Genomic DNA, 11,595 nt, shown 5'->3' with positions numbered 1-11,595 from the left:
ACTTTGAGTTGCACAACTCTGTCTATACATTTTATCCCTTCCAAAATATTTTCCTAATGAAACAGCATAAACTGAACTTTCCTAATGAAACAGCATAAACTGAACTTTCCTACCTTTACAGACTTCTCTCTGACTCATTTTATTATTCATAATTCTCATGTTCCGGGTATACAGTCCTGATCATTGATCTACAAACATTTCCTGTTTTTCTCAAATCAAGAAAATTTCGCATGTTGTTTCCTCAACATGAGAAAACTGGGAAACCACATATTTACTCTAAACATTCTAAAAGTATTTCCATGTCCAGGGCAAATATTAACTCTTTGATGGAACCATTTCTATTTCCAGTCAACAGTAAATTTTGAATTTCCATAGAACTTCCTTCCTTCCTTCCTTCCTTTCTTTCCACCTTCCTTCTTCCCTCCCTCTCTCCCTCCTTCCCTTCCTCCCTCTATTCCTCATTCTTTTACTTCCTTTATTCTCCATTCTCTTTTCCTATCTTCTCCTCTTTTATTTTTCCTTTTAGCAGGTATTTTAATAACATTTGTTGTCTTCAATAATTATAGGTCACTCCTCCCTTTCCAGAAAATAATGCCATTCAAGGTAAGGAGAATATTTTTTGTCATTGGCACTTTCAGTGCGCCTAACAATAGAAGTTCTATACTGTTGAATAAATGAAATAATAAATATAAAGATATATGAGAATATATCCTAAAAGAAAAATATGAAACCAAATCATGGTACCCTACATAATAGCCATAAGTTTTGGGAAAATATATTTCTAATGCCTTTCTTATGTAAGTGAACACATTACTGTTGTTGAGTAGCTTAACACACACAAAAAAATCATGTTGGATCAAATTTCTCTTCCTAAATATTTAGTTAATAATCCCAAGACATTTCTTTATTTCCCAATTTATAATGAAGTAGATTTACTTAAGTAATAATGTCTTTTATTTCACCATCTCTTTTTTGATGCTCTGTAAAGAAATAGTATCTGGATTGTGAGAAAAAATGGCACCATAGAAGATTCCCTGTCCTTCCACAAAGATCAATATTTAGACAGCTATTCACGAGAAATATATTACCAGAGACCTGTAGAATCCACTTACAAAATTTTAGCAGCATTGTGAAAAACAACAACAACAAAAAAGCCCAACAAACAACAACAAAACAGAATAACCATATAAGAAGAAAAGGAAGACAGCTTTATTTTGCTTTCATGATTCCATCTCTCAAGTTGACATTGTTCAGTACCAAGAAGAAACATTCCACCTAGTAAGAGTCCTTCTTGCCAGGAAGGGAAGAGAGGGATGAGCAACAAGTTTCCCTAGCTTATTCTGTCACAGCGTGAAGTTCCTGCTTCAGTTTTAACCAACCCAGATCAGCAAAGGAGCTAGAATGGAACAAGAAAAAAGCAGAGACTATTATTAACAAACACACAGTGGGAATGATTGTGATTCACAGAGACCTGCCCTCTAGACAAACTCAGCAGCTTCTGCAACTGATAGAGTCACCAGCTGACTGTGAAGATCTTGCCAACCATTCGACCAGGTATTTACGTTCACTAACACCAGATGCTTCAGCCCCTCCCTACTCCCTCTGCATCCTGGCCAACAACCCCAACCCACTGGAGCCAGGATCCATACTAGTACAATCCAAGGCCCCTGCGGCTGTTCAGCCAAGATGACTGAGTCCTTCCCTGTCCCCACCACAGCCTAGGAGTTACAATAGCAGTCAGCCCAGAATTCTGCAACTATGTGAGTACAAAACATCAGCTTAGACGACTTTGGCTGATTCCCACCACTGTGTATGTGCAGGTATGCCCCTCCAGGTGTGCACCTACATGCCACTGGCCTAATACCAGTCACTAGCCTCCACTGCAACATGCTCACATAGAGAGGAGAGTGTGCAGCCTTGGATAAATACACTGACACTCATGGCTTCCTGCAGCTACTTATGGGCCTGGATGACGTCTTCCCTTCTGTCACTGGCCAGCAACACTATGATCACATATAGATAGCCCCTCCACTTTTGTTCCTGAATGCCTCCAGCCCAAACCCTATCAATCACCAGCCCTCACTTTAGTATGCACACCAAAGGGGAAGAGTGTGTAGCCACATGAGAGCACACCAACATCCAGGGCACTCACAGATGCTTGCAGGTCCAGATCAGACCCTGCCTTTTGCCACTGGCCGGCACCTCAGCATCCACGTGTAAATGGCTCAGGCTGTGCACCTGCAAGCTCCCACACCAACTCCCATCATTGGCCTCCAGACCAGTGTGCACACCCAGGCACACCCAGGTGTAGAAAGTGAAGCCAGAGGAGAGTATACCACATCCATGGCCCCACAGTTGCTTGTGGCTCCAGATCAGGCCCTGCCTCTGTCACTGGCTAGGACCACCTTGTCAACATATAGCTAGCTAATCTTTCCAGCTGTGGACATGCACAACTCCAGCCCTACTGCTGTCACTGGCCTCCACTGCAGTATGCATACCTAGGGTGAAGGTGTAAGAGAGTGCACTGATATCCAGATCTTCCACAGAACCTATGAGCCCATGGTTGGTCCTGACCCTTGCTATTCACACTGATCACCCTCACTACAAGTATGTCTGTAAGTGACTTCAGTCACTACATAAGCACCTGCAGCTGGCCACAGAACCCAACGTGTACACACTACTGGCTCTAGCCACCACCACTGCATGTGCTGCTCCCTAGTTACTGGTCCTGGAGATGATGCTTAGGAGCTCCACAGTCCTTGCAGCCACTATGAACACCCTACAGTGTTCACCAAGGATCAGACAGTTGTTGATACTGTAGACCCAAGTGACCTGAGCTGAAGAGATATCACACGCCTGTCAGACATATTGCTGACACATGCCACTGTAATTGGCACTCTGAACCAATTAACCTAGGGTCACAGTATGATCCAGTATCTCCCATATTCAAATGAAAGCCCCCCTCACCAAAATCAGTCCATAAAGTTTGGAAAAGTTGACTACTTCTTCAAATGTGTAGACACCTATGCAAGACTATAGGAATGATGAAAAATCAAAGAAACATATCTCTATCAAATAAACACAGTAACATTCCAGAAATTGTAGCCAAAGAAATGGGATTCCAGGAATCACCCAACAAAAATCCAATGCGATTGTTCTGAGGTGCTGAGAGAGCTACAAAAGAAAACAGGTAAACAATCTAATGATATCAAGAAAATAATACAGCAAGAAAATGAGAAGCTCCACAAGGGATAGAAAACAAAAAAGAGCCAACCATATCTTCAGGAGCTGAAAATTACAATGACTGAACTGAAGAATTTAAAAGAGAGATTCAACAACAGACTAGAACATGAAGAAGAGAAAACCATTGATCTAGAAGACAGATCAATTGAAATTATACAATTAGAAGATCAAAAGGAAAAATGAATAAAATGGAATGAGGAGAACCTATGGGAATAATAGGACACCATCAAAAGAAATAATGTATGCATTACTGGAGTCACAGAAGAAGAGAGGGAGAAAGGAATAGAAAGCTTATGTAAATAACTAATGGTGAGCACTTGGTTAAGATGGTGGAGTAAGAGGACCCTGAGCTTACAGCCTCTCACAGGAAGACAACTGTCAGACAACTATCAATATTTACATGGCAACTATTGATGAGAAAGACTGAAATCTAGCATAAGGATCTTCTACAACAAAAGATATAAAGAAGGAAACACAACAAGAAGAGTAGGAGAGGTGAAGTCATGGTATAGTCAAGACCCATATGCCTGGGTGGGTGACCCACAAAATAGAGGATAATTACAATTTCATAGGTTCTCCTCAAGGAGCAATGGGTCTGAGCTCCACATTGAGTGCCCCAGCCTGGGGTGCTGCACTGGGAAGACAAATCCCCAGAACACTTGGCTTTGAAGAACAGCAGGGCTTATTTTGGGAGAGCCAGAGGGCTGTGGGAAATAGAGACTACACTTTTAAAGGACACATACAAAATCTCACATGTTCTGGGACCCAGGGCAGAAGCAGTGATTTGAACAGATCCTGGATCAGACCCACATGCTGATCTAGAAGAGTTTCCCAGAGAGGCAGGAGGCAATGAGACCTCAACCTGGGGACATAGACACTAGTATGAGCCAGTTTGGGGAACTTGTTCTACCGCATGGACACTCATGCTGGAAAGCAGCCATTTTGGAATTCTCCCTCTTGCTTATTAGCACGGGGACCCAGCCCTTCCCACCAGCCTGTAGGTACCAGTACTGGGATGTTTCAAGTCAAGCAACTTGCTAGGTCAGGACACAGCCCCATCCACCAGCACGCAGGCTACCTTAATTCTTCATGAGACCATAGTCTCCTCAGGACATGGTCCTGTCCACAAAAGGGCCCAAGACCCAGATCATCACATCAGTGCACAGGCACTAACCCCAGAACCTCCCGGACCATGTAGCCAGAGACACTGAGACCAAGCTCCAACCACCACTGAGCCAGCATTAACCCCCTGTGGACACCATGGACCTTGGATCCATACACCAGTGGGCTGACATAAGTTTCAGGACCACCAGAGACATGAAACCAGAGATGCTAGTACAAGGCATTGCCCACCAGTGATCCAGCTGTAGCCACCGAACATGGATTTACCTACAAGAGGGTGGGCACCAGCCCTGGGGTCCCTTGGGCCATGACCCCACCCACCAACAGATGGATCCCAGCCCCAGGACCACCACAGGCCCACAGCCTGTATTGTCAGGAAACAGGCAAGACACAAGCAGGCCAGCACCTGCCCTGGGCCCCTCAGAGCCCTGGCCCCACCCACCAGCCAGCCAACACCAGCTCCAAGATAACTTTGATGCTCCAGCTTGCCACCCTGGGATACAGCACCACTCCAAAGCAGGCCAGTGCCAATTTTGGGACACCACAAAGTCCATAGCCGAGCCACGTTAGGAACCAGCTCCACCCACCAGCAGGCTAACACTAGGTCTGGGACCACTGGCCCTATAAACACAGGCTCCAAAGCCTGTCTCTGCCCACAAATGAGATAAAACACCCACAAAATGATTAACAGAATGGAAATAAGTATATATCTATTGATGGTGACTTTAAAAGTGTATAGACTAAATGCTCAAATTAAAAGACCTAGAATGGCCAAAACCAGACCTGTATATATGCTCCCTACAGGAGACTGACTTCAAATCTAAATACACACACAGACTGAAAGTGAGGGGGCTGGAAATGATATTCCATGTACATAGAAATCAAAAGAAACCCAGGGTGACAATAATAATATCAGACAAAATAGACGTTGAGGCAAAGACTGCAACAAGAGACAAAGAAAGGCATTACATAATAAACAAGTTATCAATCCAATAAGAAGATATAATGATTGTAAATAAACATGTACTCAACATAGGAGCACTTAAATACATAAATCAGATATTAACAGACATGAAGGGAGAAGTTGAGAGTAACAATATTAGTAGGGAAATTTTGTTTTTTTCTGGATTGTATGATAGTTCTATTTTTATTTATTTATTTATTTTGAGGAAGCTCCATACTGTTTTCCATAGTGGTTGCATCAATTTACATTCCTACCAATATTCACGAGGGTTCCTTTTTCTCCACATCCTTGCCAACACTTGCTATTTGCAGAAGTAACTTTTAGAAGCATGCTTTGCAAATTCAACATAATTAGGTAATTGTACTCAAAACACATAGTGTAAAGGTTTCAGGAGCATCTTTCAAATGTTATAAGATATTAGAATTACCAGCGGTACATGTTAAGAGTCCCAAGTCACAGTTACAAAGAGTCTTATGTTTTTTGTTTTTTGTTTTTTTGTTTTTTTTTAGTTACAACATAAAAGCTTTAATTTTCCAGATATATAAAGTAAATTGCTTCCCTGGGAATCAGAGTTGAGATTAAGGATTGCATATTGCTAAAATACTGTGTTGTACCAGGAATGTTTAATAATAGCTAATAATATTTATTTATTTAGCCCTGTTTTTTTTTTCTTTTTGGTGGGGTGGAACTTCTTTTTTTTGACATCATTATTGGAGTATAATTGCTTTACAATGGTGTGTTAGTTTCTTCTTTATAACAAAGTGAATCAGTTATACATATACATATGTTAACATATCTCTTCCTTCTTGCATCTCCCTCCCTCCCACCCTCCCTATCCCAACCCTCTAAGTGGTCACAAAGAACTGAGCTGATCTCCCTGTGCTATGCGGCTGCTTCCCACTAGCTATCTATTTTAACTTTGGCAGTGAATATATGTCCATGCCACTCTCTAACTTTGTCACAGCTTACCCTTCACTCTCCCCATACCCTCAAGTCCATTCTCTAGTAGGTCTCTGTCTTTATTTCTGTCTTGCCCCTAGATTCTTCATGACTTTTTTTTTTAGATTCCATATATATTTCTTAGCATGTGGTATTTGTTTTTCTCTTTCTGACTTACTTCAGTCTGTATGACAGACTCTAAGTCCATCCACCTCACTACAAATAACTCAATTTTGTTTCTTTTTATGGCTGAGTAATATACCACTGTATATATGTGCCACATCTTCTTTATCCATTCCTCTGTTGATGGACATTTAGGTGGTTTCCATGTCCTGGCTATTGTAAATAGAGCTGCAATGAACATTTTGGTACATGACTCTTTTTGAATTATAGTTTTCTCAGGGTATATATCCAGTAGTGGGATTGCTGGGTCGTATGGTAGTTCTATTTGTAGTTTTTGGAGGAACCTCTGTACTGTTCTCCATAGTGGCTGTATCAATTTACATTCCCAGCAACAGTGAAAGAGGGTTCCCTTTTCTCCACACCGTCTCCAGCATTTATTGTTTGTAGTTTGGTGATGGCCATTCTGACCGGTGTGAGATGATATCGTATTGTACTTTTGATTTGCATTTCTCTAATGATTAATGATGTTGAGCATTATTTCATGTGTTTGTTGGCAATTTGTTTATCTTCTTTGGAGAACTGTCTATTTAGGTCTTCTGCCCATTTTTGGATTGGGTTGTTTGTTTTTTTGCTACTGAGCTGCATGAGCTGCTTGTAAATTTTGGAGGTGAATCCTTGGTCAGTTGCTTCATTTGCAAATATTTTCTCCCATTCTGAGGGTTGTACTTTCATCTTGTTTATGGTTTCCTTTGCTGTGTAAAAGCTTTTAAGTTTCATTAGGTCCCATTTGTTTATTTTTGTTTTTATTTCCATTTCTCTAGGAGGTGGGTTAGAAAGGATCCTGCTGTGATTTATGTCATAGAGTGTTCTGCCTATGTTTTCCTCTAAGAGTTTAATAGTGTCTGGCCTTACATTTAGGTCTTTATTCCATTTTGAGTTTATTTTTGTGTATGGTTTTAGTGAGTGTTTTAATTTCATTGTTTTCCATGTAGCTGTCCAGTTTTCCCAGCACCACTTATTGAAGAGGCTCTCTTTTCTCCACTGTATATTCTTGCTTCCTTTATCAAAGATAAGTTGACCATATGTGTGTGGGTTTATCTCTGTACTTTCTATCCTGTTCCACTGATCTATATTTCTGTTTTTGTGCTAGTACCATACTGTCTTGACGACTGTACCTTTGTAGTATAGTCTGAAGTCAGGGAGCCTGATTCATCCAGCTCCATTAGTAGGGGAATTTAACACCCCACTTACATCAATAAAAGGAACATCCAGACAGGAAATCAACAAGGAAACACTGACCTTGAACTATACATTATAGCAAATGAACTCAGTAGATATACATACAACATTCTATCCAAAAGGAGAAGAATACACATTGTTTTCAAAAGAACAGAAAACATTCTCCAGGAAAAATCGCATGGTGGGACACAAAACAAGTCAGTAAATTTAAGTAAATTGAAATCATGTCAAACCTCTTTTCAGACCACAGAGTTATAGGACCAGGAACCAACTAGAAGTGAAAAACTGCAAAAAAACACAAACACATGGAGGCTAAACAATATGCTACTAAACAACCATTGCAAATGGAAATGAAAACACAAAAATTTGTAATCTATGGAATGCAGATAAAGCATTTCTAAAAGGCATATTTATAGCAATACAATCCTACCTATGGAAACAGGAAATCTCAAATAAACAACCTAAACATACACCTAAAAGAAATAGAAAAAGAAGAACAAACAAAACCGAAAGTTAGTAGAAGGAAAGAAATCATAATCATGAGAGCAGAAATAAATAAAATAGAGACTAAGAAAGTAATAGAAAAGATCAATGAAACTAAAAGATTTTTCTTTGAAATGATAAACAAAATTGATAAACCTTTAGCCAGACTCATCAAGAAAAAAAGAGAGAGGACCCAAATCAATGGAATCAGAAATGATAAAAAAAGAATTACAACCAACCCCACATAAATACAAAAGATTATAAGAGATTGCTATGAACAAGTATGTGCCAACTAAATGGACAACCTAGAAGAAATGAAAAAAAAAATTCCTAGAAATGTACAAAGTCCCAAGACTGAGCAAGGAGAAAATAGATAGCATGAACATAACAATTACCAGTAATGAAATTGAATCAGTAATAAAAAAAATACTCCAAACAAACAAAAGTTTAGGATGAGATGGCTTCACAGGTGAATCCTGCAAAATATTTACAGAAGAGTTAATACCTATCCTTCTCAAGCTATTTTTAAAAAGTGAAGACAAAGGAATGCTTCTGAACTTTTCTATGAGGCCCATGTCACCCTGATAACAAAATCAGACTAAGATATCACAAAAATAAAACCACTGACCATTAGCTAGTAGAAAGCAGCAGCATAGCACAGGAAGATCAGCTCAGTGCTTGGGATGACCTAGAGGGCTGGAAAGGGAGGATGGGAGGGTGGCATAAGGGGGAGGGGATATGGGGCATATGTATGCATATGACTGTTTCATTTTGGTGTACAACAGAAACTAAGACAGTATTGTGAATCAATTATACTCCAAAAAACATCTATTGGGCTTCCCTGGTGGCACAGTTGTTGAGAGTCTGCCTGCTGAAGCAGGGGACATGGGCTCGTGCCCTGGTCCAGGAAGATCCCACATGCCATGGAGTGGCTGGACCCATGAGCCATGGCTGCTGAACCTGCGCATCCAGAGCATGTGCTCTGCAACAGGAGAGGCCACAATAGTGAGAGGCCCTGTGTACCACACACACAAAAAGAATCTATTAAAATAAAAAAAATAAAAAATCACAGGCCAAAATCACTGATGAACATAGATGCAAAAATCCTCAACAAAATATTAGCAAACAGAATCCAGCAATAAATTAAAAGGATAATAAACCATGATCAAGTTTGATATATCCCAGTGATGCAAGCATGGTTCAATATCCACAAATCAATCACGGTGATACATCACATTAACAAACTGAAGAATAGAAATCATGTGATAATCTATATAGATGCAAAAAACTTTTGACAAAATTCAACATCCATTTATGATAGAAACTCACCAGAAAGTGGGTATAGAGGAAGTATAACTCAACATAATAAAGGATATATAAAACAAACCAATAGCTAACATCAAACTCAGTGTTGAAATGCTGACAACATTTCCTCTAAGATCAGGAACAAGACAGGAATGCCCTCATTCATCACTTTTATTCAATACAATATTGGAAGTCCTAGCCATGGCAATTAGAGTAGAGAAAGAAATAAAAGGACTCCAAATTGGAAAGGAAGAAATAAAACTGTCACTCTTTTCAAATGAAATAATACTACACATAGAAAATTCTAAAGACACAACCAAGAAAACACTAGAGCTAATAAATGAATTCAGTAAAGTTGCAGGATACAAAATCAATATTGAGAAATTGGTTGCATTTCTACACACTAACAACAAACTCTCAGAAAGAGAAATTAAGAAAATAAACCCACTTACTACTATCAAATGGAATAAAATACTGAGGAATAAATCTAAGGAGATGAAATACCTGTAATCAGCAAACTACAAGACATGGATGAGAAAATTTGAAGGAGACAGAAACAGATGGAAATATATAGTGTTCATGGATTGGAAGAGTTAATACTGTTAAAATGACAATATTACTCAAGGCATTCTACAGATTCAATGTAATCCCTATCAAGCTGTCAATGCCATTTTTCACATAACTAGAACAAATAATGCCAAATTTGAAAGCAAAGAAAAAAGACCCCAAATAGCCAAGACAATCTTGAGAAAGAACAGAGCTTGAAGTATCCAATTCTCTGATTTCAGACTATACTACAGAGCTACAGTCATCAAAACAATATGGTGCGACCTTCAAGACAGCAGAAGAGTAAGAGGTGGAGATCACCATCCTCCCCACAAATACATCAGAAATATATCTACATGTGGAACAACTCCTACAGAACACCTACTGAATGCTGGCAGAAGACCTCAGACTCCCCAAAAGTCAAGAAACTCCCCACATACATGGGTAGGGCAAAAGGAAAAACAGAGACAAAAGAATAGGGATGGGATGTGCACCTGTGGGAGGAGGCTGTGAAGGAGGAAATGTTCTCACACACTAGAAATCCCCTTCACTGGCAGAGACAGTGGGTGGAGGGGGGGATACTTCAGAGCCACGGAGGAGAGTGCAGCAACAGGGGTGCTGAGGGCAAAGCAGAGAGATTCCCACACAGAGATGGGTGCTAACCAACACTCACCAGCCTGAGAGGTTTGTCTGCTCACCTGCCAGGACTGGTGGGGACTGGGAGCTGAGGCTCTGGCTTTGGAGGTCAGACCCCAGGGAGAGGACTGGAGTTGGCTGCATGAACACAGCCTGAAGGGGTCTAGTGCACCACAGCTAGCTGGGAGGAGGTCCGGGAAAAATTCTGGAACTGCCTAAGAGGTAAGAGACCATTGTTTCAGGGTGCATGAGGAGAGGGGATTCATAGCACCTCCTAAACGAGCTCCAGAGACAGGCGTGAGCAGTAGCTATCAGTGTGGGTCACAGAGACAGGCATGAAATGCTAAGGCTGCTGCTGCAGCCACCAGGAAGCCTGTGTAAGCACAGGTCACTATCCACACCTCCCGTCCTGGGAGCCTGTGCAGCCCACCAATGTCGAGGACCCGTGATCCAGAGAAAACTTTCCCAGGAGAACACACAGTGCTCAACAGGCTGCTGCAATATCATGCTGACCTCTGCAGCCACAAGTTCGCCCTGCATTCCACACCCCACACAACCCTCGGCCCGAGTGAGCCAGAGCCCCCTAATCAGCTGCTCCTTTAACCCTTTCCTGCCTGAGTGAAGAACAGATGCCCTCAGGCAACCTACATGCAGAGGTGGGGCCAAAGCCAAATCTGAACCCAGGGAGCTGTGCAAACAAAGCAGAGAAAGAGAAATCTCTCCCAACAACATCAAGAGCAGCAGATGAAATCTCCACAATCAACATGATGTACCCTGCATCTGTGGAATACCTGAATAGACAATGAATCATCCCAAAACTGAGGCAGTGGACTTTTGGAGCAATGATATATATATATATATATGTATATATATATATATATATATATATATATATATATATATGTATATATATATATATATATACATATATATATATATACATATATATATATATATATATATATATATATATATTTTCCCCCCCTTCTCTCCTT

At 40.6% G+C, this 11,595-nt stretch overlaps 1 pseudogene across 1 annotated transcript in view; it reads left to right on the top strand.

The window, feature by feature from the left end:
* Nucleotides 1-2,220: 2,220 nt before the first annotated feature.
* Nucleotides 2,221-11,595, top strand: part of LOC308609349 (protein phosphatase 1G-like) — a 50,553-nt pseudogene continuing 41,178 nt past the window's right edge. Inside the window, exon 1 of the transcript in view lies at nt 2,221-2,330. The product of the transcript in view is annotated as a protein phosphatase 1G-like (transcript). The remainder of the gene's footprint in view (nt 2,331-11,595) is intronic.

This window comes from Mesoplodon bidens (genome assembly GCF_964165515.1).
Source record: "Mesoplodon bidens genome assembly, chromosome: X".
NCBI lineage: Eukaryota > Metazoa > Chordata > Mammalia > Artiodactyla > Ziphiidae > Mesoplodon > Mesoplodon bidens.
Note: the sequence above shows the minus strand (reverse complement) of the source record. Positions and strands in the feature narration are given on the sequence as shown.